The sequence below is a fragment of the Cyprinodon tularosa genome, unplaced genomic scaffold (genome assembly GCF_016077235.1).
Source record: "Cyprinodon tularosa strain WSP-4 unplaced genomic scaffold, ASM1607723v1 ctg81, whole genome shotgun sequence".
NCBI lineage: Eukaryota > Metazoa > Chordata > Actinopteri > Cyprinodontiformes > Cyprinodontidae > Cyprinodon > Cyprinodon tularosa.
In genome coordinates this window covers 1,829,898-1,843,136 of record NW_024039574.1, presented here as the reverse complement: position 1 = coordinate 1,843,136, position 13,239 = coordinate 1,829,898, and the positions used below count along the sequence as shown (strand labels likewise).

The following is a 13,239-nucleotide window of genomic DNA, read 5'->3' as shown; positions in this document are numbered from 1 at the left end:
ATTTCCTCGCTCCTAAATATTCCACAGTCAACTGTCAGCTGTATTATAAGAAAATGGAAGTGTTTGGGAACGACAGCAACTCAGCCACGAAGTGGTAGGCCACGTAAACTGACGGAGCGGGGTCAGCGGATGCTGACGCGCATAGTGCGAAGAGGTCGCCAACTTTCTGCAGAGTCAATCACTACAGACCTCCAAACTTCATGTGGCCTTCAGATTAGCTCAAGAACAGTGCGCAGAGAGCTTCATGGAATGGGTTTCCATGGTCGAGCAGCTGCATCCAAGCCATACATCACCAAGTGCAATGCAAAGCGTCGGATGCGGTGGTGTAAAGCACGCCGCCACTGGACTCTAGAGCAGTGGAGACGCGTTCTCTGGAGTGACGAATCGCGCTTCTCCATCTGGCAATCTGATGGACGGGTCTGGGTTTGGCGGTTGCCAGGAGAACGGTACTTGTCTGACTGCATTGTGCCAAGTGTAAAGTTTGTTGGAGGGGGGATTATGGTGTGGGGTTGTTTTTCAGGAGCTGGGCTTGGCCCCTTAGTTCCAGTGAAAGGAACTCTGAATGCTTCAGCATACCAAGACATTTTGGACAATTCCATGCTCCCAACTTTGTGGGAACAGTTTGGAGCTGGCCCCTTCCTCTTCCAACATGACTGTGCACCAGTGCACAAAGCAAGGTCCATAAAGACATGGATGACAGAGTCTGGTGTGGATGAACTTGACTGGCCTGCACAGAGTCCTGACCTCAACCCGATAGAACACCTTTGGGATGAATTAGAGCGGAGACTGAGAGCCAGGCCTTCTCGTCCAACATCAGTGTGCAACCTCACAAATGCGCTTCTGGAAGAATGGTCAAAAATTCCCATAAACACACTCCTAAACCTTGTGGACAGCCTTCCCAGAAGAGTTGAAGCTGTTCTAGCTGCAAAGGGTGGACCGACGTCATATTGAACCCTATGGATTAGGAACGGGATGTCACTTAAGCTCATATGTGAGTCAAGGCAGGTGAGCAAATACTTTTGGCAATATAGTGTATATATGATATATATGAACACAAATGATCAAATACACAATGTTAAAAGGTTAGGTAAAGGAAAAAAATAGATACTTAAGATTATGTCGAACCTTTTGAAATCATAGCTACATGCAAAACAGCTCAACGAATTCCCAAAAAGAAAAGAAAAAACAATCCACTGGATTTTGTTTCCAAGTTTGAAGACGTTTCGCTTCCCATATATCCTCAAAATATCTGATTTGGATGCAATTTGGAGAAAATGTTTACATTTAAATAAAGTTTAAAATACATTTTTAAATATATTTGTTGATATATTTAAAATATATCAATAAATTCAGATATTTTTTAGGAGTAGCCCCTCAGGGGCCCCAGTAGTAAACAGGTCATAAAACGTTAGAGCTGAGGTGCTGTGTCTTTACAATATTCAAATTTCTTTGGTTTATTGTGGTTAAAAGAAATAAATTGAAAGGCTGACTTTTGTTAATGAATCACATGACCGGGAGAAACAAGGGGATTTAGATAGGACCTGCAACGAAGCCCTGGAGAAGAAAATACCTGGCCATGAGTGAAGGAGGAATCAGATTGGGGATGTTTATATGTAAACAAAACTGGACAGTTTCCCACTGAACTGGACTCCAGCAAACAATATCCATTATCTGCTGACAGCAGGCTTAATCGGACTTTCACTGCACCAGGTGAGAAAAAAAAAAAACTCATATAAGGGGAATGTTTTTTTTTTCTCCAGAGGAGGGATTCATATATCTTTTTCAGCAAAGCTTCTCTTTGAATTTCCGCCCATCCATTTTCATGGAGATTGAGTCAGGCTCTGCCCAGCTGTTGCTGCCTGTTATTTTATCACTTTATGCATTCTGAGACTACATTAGCTTCCCTATGTGTTTGCTTCGTCAAGCCTTGATGTTACCAAGCCTTGTCGGTCTGCAGCAATAACCTCATTTAGCCTCGCAATGGCAGGGTTTTAGATGCAAACACAACACACCTGGGAATCTATCTGTTTTTGCTATTATAGGAGACTTTACTTTACCTTTGTTATGTCTTTAGCCTTTCTGAGGCTTTAGAAAGATTATTTCCCACAGGATTTGGGCAACATCAGACGCATCCTTGTGTGCTTTAAACACTCCTGGGTACATAGATGTTGTGTCCTGCATTTGTTTGAGAACAGTGAGCAAGCAGGAGAATAAGAAAGGCATCAGTTTCCAGGGAGGCGTAAACCCTGTTTAAAATGTAAATGCAAGGAATACTGAACATTCTCCCTTAGATTTTATTTAGTTATAGGTTCCCCCCAATTGCTAAATCCATGAATATTGATTTAGCAAACTTTTTAAATAGAGCTTAAAACCTACCCCAAAAATGGCCACTAGATTTAGAAGTATAGCTAAACAGCATCTTCCAAAACAACAACTACTACAAAAAACTACCACAAACTACTTTAAGAGCATTTAGGAACAAAGTCAGGATATCATAGTTGTCCTTTGTTCCTAGGGTGTGCATTTCATTTCACTGACTGCACGCCGGCCTCCGTTGCACACTTCCCAGGATCACTTGCTTAGTGTTCATGATATCTCTGGGTTTCAGACTCTCCCCAGAGGATCCACAGTCAAAACATAAAAACCCTCTGCAAGCTAAAACTAACCATAGTTGCCACTGCAGGGTTAACTTAAGCCTTACACTAATCCACAACTCAAAAAACGACTATAAATATGTTAAGCCTTTTTTAACATGCATGCTTCACAAACATTGTGCAAATATAGACTCCTTTCAGGGTTATACATTTTACTTAATATATATTACACTGAATTAAAGATTATTTTATTAGTTAGTGGAGGTTGCTACTACCTAATACTGGAGATACTTTATGTTCACATGTACAGTATTTACAACCGCAAGAATCAAAATGATCATTTTAATGCAAATTAAGATCTTTATAATGCGGGTCTGTTGTGGTCTGGTACACACTCCATAGGGAAAAGCCATTATGATTCCAGATCAGAGTCGGCTGAGGCGTGAGGAGGAGCCATTGATCAGAGATCCGGCGGATGATGGAACTTGTCACCTTTTCCTCAGTTTGAACCCATCAACCACGTGAAGGAGGCTCATTTTACTCTCTTAAAAACACAATCTTTCATTCATATTCCATTCCTCATGACTGTAAATAGGGGTCAGAGAGTAGATATACATGCAATGGATGAGATGAGATGAAAGAGCTTTTGCTTTTTGGCTCAGTCTATCTTTTCCACATCACTTTGCTGTAAGTCCTACACTACTGCAAACAAAACCCAAAGCTGTCTATCCATCTCCTGTTGCACCTTCAAGCAGACACCGAGGCGCTTAAGCTCCTCTGTTTGACACAGGAGCCTCACCTCTGACCTGGAGGTAAAAATCCACCTTTGTCTAGTTAAGAACCATGACCTCACATTTAAAGGAGCTGAGTCTTATCCCCAAAACATAATGCTGTGGAAACATAGAGCAAAGATGAGAACCTGAGGTTATCAAACCGTAGATCTTTCACTCTAAAACTATGCTTTGAGATCCTGTCCTTGAACATCACTCACAGGAGTGAAGAAAGATGGGAACACTGATAAAGTCCAACCTGTACTGGAGACAAATTCGACAGCAGACAGACGCAGCTCTAGCACTGACTTTAAAAGGACATCATAAAAAGCCTTTCATTATATATAAAAAAAAAATCACTTCTGAAAAAAAAAAGATCTAGCTTCTGATATTTCTCATCTTGGAGAATTTCAGTCTAGCTTTCATGGCCACCTATCTATGGTCTAGACTCACTAACTGCTGTTGCTGGGACTAGAGCTAGAGTTCTAGAGTTTGTGATGAAAATGCAAAAGTTTCCCATATTCTGCAAAATAATTTCAACTACAATCTAAAAGCTTGCATCCTTAACCTTACGCTAGAGCAATTCAAACACACAATTGATCTTGAAGATTGCAAAGTGCGTACAGTGAAGTTTAGAGATCAGCTGTTGTGGTTGGTCTAGTCCTCAAAAGAATTCATTTCACTTACTTGTTTATTCATTTATATAGCCCTTTAAAACAGCCAACTAGAGAGCCACATTGATTAACAATGAATTATTTAGAAACAGATGAATAAAAAACAAATGTTAGAAATCTTAGATGAATTGCAACAGGGTTACTGAGATTAAAAGCCATCTCAATTTGGATTTAAATAGACCCAGCAGTTGAGAAGGCCAGTTCATATTTAGTTCTCAGAACATCCAAGATGAACTGGAAGGACGGTCCCAGGATATACCCAACACACAGTCAGTAAATAAGAAATGTAGGTTAGGGCCCCAATTTTAAAGAGGCATAAAAAATTGGTCTATTGTAAAACAGACAGGCAGCCTTTAGGGAGATGATATAGCAGTGATGATATGCTCATGTGCTGCAGTATTTTGGACCAATAAAAGTCTACTAACGAAAATTGTGATATACCAACATAAAGAGAGTTAAAGGCATTAATTCCTGAGCCGATAAACGCATAGGATTGTACAGACAAGTTCGGTTTATGGAAGAATTAAGTACAACTGCTTGAATAAAAAGTTACTTGACTTTGTTGAAAAAATGTTAGTTCTCCTTCAAAACCATTCAGATGGGCTCTACTGCCTTTCTAGATGCCATTCATTCTTAAACTTCAGGTGGATCTTAAAAAGTGATGGTTCTGTATACAGGGTGAAAGTTAAAGAAGTAAAGAGCAAATGATGTCTGGATCAATCCAGCAGAGTTTGGAGGATTTTGCTATGGAGTTTTGAATGAGACACTCCTTCATTCCTCTTTGGTATGGAGACAGACCCGAGAATCGACAGCAAAGTGCTGTAATGTGTTTTAAAATCTGCTGAGAAAATGATCAACAGCCTCCTCCCTTCCTCTGATGTTTCTTTTTCTGTTTTGCCTGAAGGTGCAGAAGCAGGGTTTCACCCCACCCATGCTACACATGAACTCCCTAAACCCCACCAGAACAGAGGTTAAGTAGATTCAAATTCTTTTCCTCTTAATATTCAGGATTTAAAATGTGTCTACTGGCTATTTTGTCATTCAGATTTCAAATTCCAGAGTACACGATTTAAACTTCTCCTGGCAATTTTTGACCACATTAAGACAGATTTACTAAAAGAATGCATATGTCTATTCGTAAAAAAATAGCTGTATAAAACAAGGATGGTGTAGCTGTGTCCAATAAGACATAATGCTGTTATTCCATTGTTTTATTTTCCTCCTCTAAAGATTTAAGCTGAAATAACTACTTTCCAAAGCTAAGCCTAAAGGCAGCCAATGGTTTGTAGCTTCATAAAAGTACTTGAAGAAACTATAAAGGACATGCACTGCTATCACACCCTATAAGGCTAACTCAAATTTGAAGTGTTTAACAAGTAATTAAAATATTTATATTTATAATTTTTTTTTGGTACAAAGACTGCTCAGTTTGTAGCACTTTTGCATTGCAGCAAGAGGGTTTTGGGTTCGATTCCTGGCCCAAGGTATTTCTGGATGGAGTTTGCATGTTCTCCCTGTGCATGCATGGGTTCTCTCCTTGTACTCCGGCTTCCTCCCATGGTCCTAAAACATGACTGTTGGGCTAAATGGCTTCTCTAAAATATCCTTAGGTGTGAGTGTGTGTATATGTGACACATTGAAAAAACATATTTATCAGATTCGATTGTTCAATGTGTCACATATACATGTTGGTATGTCTCTGTTTATCTCTGTGTTGCCCTGCGACAGACTGGCGATCTGTAAAGGGAGTACATTGCCTTTCACCCATAGACTGTTGGAGATAGGCACCGGCACTAGCGTCTCTGACAAGGACTAAGCGGGAGAGGATGGATGGATGGATGGATGGATGGATGGATGGATGGATGGATGGATGGATGGATGGATGGATGTCCTAAACTCCCATGACAGAGGTGGGACAGATTTGGTAAAGAGAGGGATAGCTAGCTTTTCTTCATGGACATTTCCCTTATAATACCTTTAATAAACTAATATGACAGGCAGAACAAAACTGTTATGAAACACAGCTATTATGTATAGTAAATATTAAAAGTGATCAACTTTGTCTTATATTGCTTTTGTTTTTCAACTGTGTTTACATAAAAAAGAAGCCTGATAAGAGACTTAAAGTGCAAATGTACTTTTATACTTATACTTCTGCTTTATAACCCTGCTCCAGTTACAAATAATATGTATATATATATATATATATATATATATATATATATATATATATATATATATATATATATATATATATATATATATATATACATACAGTATATATATATATATTATATTTTATTCTTTTCTCATATATTTGTGTTGATTAAATATTACCGGTATTTGTTTTTAAAGGTAACAATGGTAAATATTGTCTAAGTGTACATATTTAGGCAATACACAACAACAATATTCTTTAAATTAATTTAGGAATTATTTTCTGCTTTATCTTTCTGTCAGCATAACATGCTCTCAGTCAGATGTAAATAAGTTTTGGAAAATGGGCATTAAAAGCATATTGTTTCTGCCTATATATCCTTTTCAGACTGTATTTTAATTTATTATTATATATTATTTTATTTATCATTTTAATTTATTATTTTACAAGGACCTATGCAATTTATTGTATATTTGTTATTTGGGTGTGAATTCAAAACGTAATTCTTGTTCAGTGTGCCTCTCTGCTATTATTGCTATTATTTACATTATTAGTATTGTGGTTATTTAATTTTTAAATGATGATAACGTTATATTTTTCAATTCTTTATTTTCTGCCACAAATGTTATTACGTAAATTACGTCATATTTGGGCGCAGTGGAGCGAACAAAACCGTCGCATCATCACTTTGCGACCACCACTCTCAGTAGTCGGTAGAGACGAGCAAAGCAGCCGCTTGTTGAGGAGCCTGAAACAGCTAAAAAAAAACAACCATAACTAAAATACAGTTTGCTCTCAGCGGGTGTGCTCCCCCCTTGTAACTATCCGAGACCACCATAAGTTGAACTCAACAAGAATTGGGCCAAGGGTTCGAGCAGACCACTTATTATACCCGTGCAGCTAACGTTAGCGGTGTTTTGCACGAACTTGGCTCCTCTAGCCGGTCGTGCTAACGTTAGCGGCGGATAGTCAGGTGCAAGCCGACTGCTGCTTCTGCTTCTGTTTGGGGGGGAAAGAATCAAGCTTCGGCTTCCAGTGTTGAGCTTCCATGGATATCTCTTCCTGGATCTACCTGATCAGACGGAATTAGCGGAGGCTTCGGTTTTCTCGTCATCTTCAAGGTAAACACAGTTCAGTGCACTATCTTAACTGATCCATTCTGCAGTGAAGAGAGGGGCCTAGCATCCACTAGCATTAGCTCAGTGGCTATCTGTTAGCATAGCTAACTTAACGCAGTCTTTTAAAAGTGGTTTTAAGGTGTTCTAAAAGAAGATAATTAGTATAGTTTAAGTTAGCTTCACTTCATTGTAGTCGAGTTTCCAATAACACATGAAGCTAAATTCTCAAGCACAATAAATGCATGAAGTTAATCACAGAGGGCATGGAGTAGATATCTAGTTCAGATAATCTATATACAATTTAATTTGTTTGAATGTATGCACGGCATTTAAACCACGAATCGAACACTTTAATGTGAACAAAACACTTTTTAAACCCTATGAAAAACAAAAAGGGGAAAAAGTAGTGTGAGCAAGGAAACATGCTAAACATGCTGCATGTGGTCAGCTTGGAGAGTTTAGGGTGAACTGAAACCCATACCTTCTTCATCATAAACACTTTTTTGTAGTAAACAGATTAGTTTCCACTGATTCCTACTGTAGGTGCCCCACATACCAGTCAGATAGCATTCCTAACACCACTTTAGGTTGAGCCATACTTTTAAGTGACAAACATAACTGCAATAGGTAATAAATACATGATAAGAATGAGCTTTCAGAATAGTTTATTAATTTTCCATTGAACCCATAGTAATATTTAGACCCCATCTGTCTTTTAATTAGCCTTTATTTAACCAAATGAGCTTGTTTTGCTGTAGAGTATGATATTTCTTAACTTTTAACAAAGGGACACTTCTGCAGTGAAAAAACTAGGGGTATGAAGTTACAAGATATGCTTCACGATAAGATTTACCTGCATATATCCCAATACATTTACAAAGAAGATATATATAGCCAATATAATATACCTCTGGAAAACATCACCAGATCTTGTTGCTCTGGGCTGGTGCACAGCAGCTGAATAAGAGGCTCTTTGGCGGTGTGCTGCAAACTACCTGGAGGTTTAAGTGTTATATAAAAGTAAAACTTTGAGATGGATGTTTGCACATGAATAGATTTTTTTTTTTTACATTCCAGAATCAGAATCAGACATACTTTAGTAATCCCAGAGAGAAATTACATTAAAGATCCATTCTGCCATATTTTGAATCGATAGCAATATCTTCTAATAAAATATCCCTATATTCAATAGAATATTATTTTCTTACACCCATAGAAAAAGCAGCTGTTTAGGAATCACTCTGTTCCACTTTAATGCAGTTTTATTTTTGCTGCATTTTTTTTTTTTATATATTTTGTCCTGATGCCAGTCCATGTCCACAAAAGTGCTTAAATATTCAAAGGAAACTAGAGCCACGTTTTCTGTGCTCTGAAAAAGGGGCTTTTAACGTGTGTGAAGGAAAACATTAAGGCTGTATTATTCATCCTTATTGATGCTAGAAGGAATATAGCAGGAGTTCTTTCAGATTTATTTTCATCTTGTAAATTGTAAAATTTTAACCAAGAGGATGCACTCTTTCTAACTATTGTATCTTAAAATAAAAACAGTAAAGCCTTAAAGTGGTAGTAGTAAACTTGTTATAGAAGATTTCATTTTTATATAAGTTTATCTGTGTTCCATATATTAAATTCTTAGTATGAGCTCTAAGTTTAGATATACCTAATTAATTGCCTACTACTTAACTTCCCATAGAAAGCTGTGTTTTAGGCATTTCTGAAGCTTACACCTGAAAATTTGTACTAAGAAGGAACTTATCTGTTGGCTAAAGACAGGAATCCGACAATTTTCCCTTGAATGCAGCTGATAAACTTTATGAACATTAAACAAAATGTATAAACTCCTTTCAGTTTAATAGGTTGAGTGAATTCAAATATATGCCTAATTTAATATTTTCATGATCTTTCTTGGAACAAACGCTTTGGCTTATCACTTGTTTTAAACACGGCAAAGCAATCCAGCGCTATCCTGCTCTCATCAATCTTTAACAACAAACCTTTTGTAATAAACTATATATTTTTGATGCTTGCTTTTCTTCTGTTTTGTTTTTCAATGAAGCTGGGCTGTTAAAATGTAGTTAAAATGTTAAGATAAAACATTTTGTTACTGATTTGGATGCTGTGTTTGTTTTGAAATATGAGCAGCATATGTTGAAAAGTAGACAGGCTAGCAACATGAAAATGTTTTTGTCCATAAGAGTTACTCAATGTCAGAATATCTTTGATGTATTCTTGTGAAAGCACTGTCGCCACCTTTAAATGGACATGGGAAATGTTTTCCTCGTATGCTTTCCTCATGTTTTCCTTGTCATCTTTATGCTTTGTGGCAGCATGGCTCGGTGAGGATTTATGTATGCAAGTGCAAAGATAGGACAATAGTGTCAGGAAAAGAGCAGCATGTTTTCAGTTCACATGGGCATCAGGATGATGAAATAAGATTTCCTGGCTAATAGCTGTTGCGAGGCCTTGAGAAGTGAGAGACGAGGGGTATCTCAAGAGTTTGTTTGCACAAAGCCTTACATTCCCACACTCCTGACTTCTGCAGCGTTGTAGACCCCAGGGCTTTCCTAACCCGTTTCTCATGTGGACGGTGAGATCTGCTGCTGTTTGGAGCTCCTATTGACAAATCTTGAGATTAGCCGGTATCCTAAAGAATCAGATTTGACTCTCTAACTTGGAACTTTATGATAAAATGATTAAAGAGAGAAAGATTTTAAAGATTTATTCCTACTGGACAATATTGTTTCACATTATATCTAGTTTGTAATACAGTCCTTTATAAACTGTGTGTTTTTTTTTTTGTTTGTTTTTTTCCTCCATGACATCTGCAAAAGTATTTAAGTGACTTGAACGTTTTCATGTTTAGTCGTGCCTTCATCACACACTTCAGTGTATTTAATTGAGACTTTATGTGATGGATCTTTCTTTTCTCTCATTCCTCTTTGGAAAGAGGCTAGAGTTTTGGCCACATATCTCAATTTGTATTTAAATCTAGACTTCCACCTGGCAATTTCAAGATACACACTGAACATGCTTTTCATCTAAACTGTTGCATTATAGCTCTGAATCCCTGCTTGGGGTGGATGCTCTGCCCCAGTCTGAATGTTTAGCTCCATCCATCAAGCATCGCATTTACTCTGACCAAATCCCCTGTCCCTCTAAAACTCTTTTCCACAGGACGGTGTTGGCATTTGTAGTGTTGGCTTTCAAATATACAAAAACTGCCTATAGTACATATTATTTTATGTTGCCTGTGTCTCCCACCCGTGGTTTTCTTTTAGCTTAGATAATTTTTCCCCCAGCTTTTTTATTGTCATTATAGGAAAAAGCAACAAAATGAACTCTCTGCATTTAACCCATCCCGTTGGGTAACAGTGGGCTGCCATTGCGCGGCGCAAGTGGGGTTAAGGGTCTTGCTCAGGGACCCAGAGTGGCAGTCTTGGGGAAAGGGGCTCAAACTTAGAACCTCAGCATTCCAAGCTCTATGCCCTAACCACTAGGCTGCCACTCCCCTCTTTATCTCTTTATTTAACCCATCCCCTTGGGGAGCAGTGGGGGATTAAGAGTTTTGCTCATGACCCAGAGTTGAGGCAGTGGGGATCGAACCAGGTATTTGCAACTACTCTAACCCCCCACCCCCGCATTAATCAACAATCAATGGTGAGTTTATTAATTGTTTCCATCCCTACCTCTGATGGTTGACAGACCGACAGCTCCAAATAGAGCCATCAATGAAAAGCCTTTGCTGTGAACTAAAGGGAGGCTGTTCTTGGGACACATTGCTTTTAGTTTTATGTCAAATGGAAAAATAAACAACACATTCATCACTGCTTTTAAACTTTGCTGCTCTATAAATATATATAGGTACATTTAAAGGTATAGTGGAGGATTTTCACGAATTTAAAAAGAAATGCACATGCACAACCCCGTACCTGCTCTGAAAGGGAACGTCTATTAAACCTTTGCGAGAGTGTGCAGGAGCCCATTTCTCCTCGTGCACTCTCTGTTTAAAAGTTGCTGTTTGCATCGCTCATAAAAGCTTACTTTCCAAAACAAGATTTGCAATTTTTCCACTATGTCAGACTCGCCACTAGTAAGTGAAAATGGGGACAAGCACATAGGACCGCTTACGTAAACGTATAACCAGAATGATTGAAAATTAGGAGGGCCACTTATTTTGATGATTCACCTGGAAAAAGAACATCCTCCACTATACCTTTAAGGTTGTTTTCTTGTATCTGTATAGACCGATGCTTAGCTGCAGTGCATCAGTTGTTAATATTTTCTTTGAGTCTTTAACCAATGTCTTTTTGTTGAAATTGAGACTTGTGTAACATTTATTATCATTGTGACATTATTTCATGGAAATCGAGAAACCAAGAATCAGCCACCCGAAAAATCAGCCTTTAAAACCTGTATTGGTCAATCAGTTCTTATTAGGACTGCAAAGCATTTTGAAGAAATACATATTATGGCTGCAACTCCAAAGTATTTTGGTAGTTCATTAATCCTTTGCTTGACCAGTTAATAATCAGATAATAACTGTGCTTTATAGAAGTTTATTCACAAAATATGAAAAAAATACATCAATTTAGTAGTTCTGGATTGTGAATATTTATATTAAAGAAGCCCTTTTTCAAAAATTCAAAGGCTTTTATAGTTGAACAGTTTTGGTTTAATTTCTGAGTTAGTTATTTTTTCAGTAAATAGTAAATGTTTTAGAGTATGTATACTCCACCAAATGATTAATCGATGACTGAATTAGTTGATTATTTTCTCAATCAATTAGTCATCCTTAATCCGACTGATTCAGCTCTAATGCAGTTGTGGTAGTATTAATGTATTCAGCACTGATGGCATCTGTTTTAATTAACCAACATTATTTTTCCTCTCCTCTCTCTATCATCATGATGTTCAGTCTGCTCCCTTTGAGGGTGAGAGTCTATCCAGCCGACCGGATATATTTTTGTCATACAAAGAGTAAATTCATTGTCAGTAGGCCTGCTGTATAGCAGATATAACAGTCCATCTGTATCATTCAAGCATTCCTTTAAGTTACTGACATGTCATGAATTGTAATTAAAAGCTTTAAATCTATATTTTGTGCAGATGTCGTATAAATTCATGAAAGTTTTTGTAATCCAGTGTATTCGATCTTGACATCCATCATTTGCTTGTCTGGTAAACCACATATGATTGTTTTTAAAGTGTAAATAATAAAGCGTTATATTTTTTTTTTCATGATATATTGCCGAGACAAACTGAGATGAATTCAAAACAATATTTAAAAGAATGTTGAATTGCATCTACATTAACTAGGTGCAAGAAACAAAAACAAATGGTTTAAAATCTCCAGAGCTTAATGTAAATGCTTTGTTATGTTTGCAGTTTAGAAATGACGAAGGTACTGAAACCACATGCAAACTCCGCTGTTTCAAAATGAGAGAAGGGAAAGGATTGGTAGTAAGGTTTGACCTCTTCCTGATTTAAAGGCCTTTGGATATAAGTAGGGTATAAAGCGGGATAAAAACGTAAAGTTATGTAGTGGAACCTGGTCCCAGGCCGCAGAAGAAAAGCATTGTCATGTCTGTTTAGGGGTGTAATTTAACAGGGAACTGTAGAGGCGAATAAAGCTGCTCTGATAACCTTTAAAGAAAGAAACAGTGTTGGGATTTAACTGGCTTGGCATAAGCATTGTACGCTAGCAGCGGTAGTACAGAGAGTGAGGGAGATCAAGGAGAAATGAAATCAAAGGGCTTTTCTTTTGGGAGGTCCAGCAGGGATCTCCCGGCTCCAGAAATTCCCTCTGAGAGTGTAGCTTATCAGAATTATCAAGCTGGACTTTGAGGGAACAAAAACAACATTAAGGACAGCAGAGAATTACTAGAATAAAGGTCAGGCTGCAATTGGTTCACACTCTTAAAGTTG

General features: G+C 37.7%; 1 protein-coding gene across 1 annotated transcript in view; it reads left to right on the top strand.

Annotated features, from left to right (window-relative positions):
* The first annotated feature begins 6,896 nt into the window (after window positions 1-6,896).
* fbxw7 (F-box and WD repeat domain containing 7) overlaps window positions 6,897-13,239 on the top strand; it is a 123,363-nt gene continuing 117,020 nt past the window's right edge. The window contains exon 1 of the mRNA XM_038271774.1: window positions 6,897-7,317. The gene's annotated coding sequence lies outside the window, so the exon portion shown is untranslated. The remainder of the gene's footprint in view (window positions 7,318-13,239) is intronic.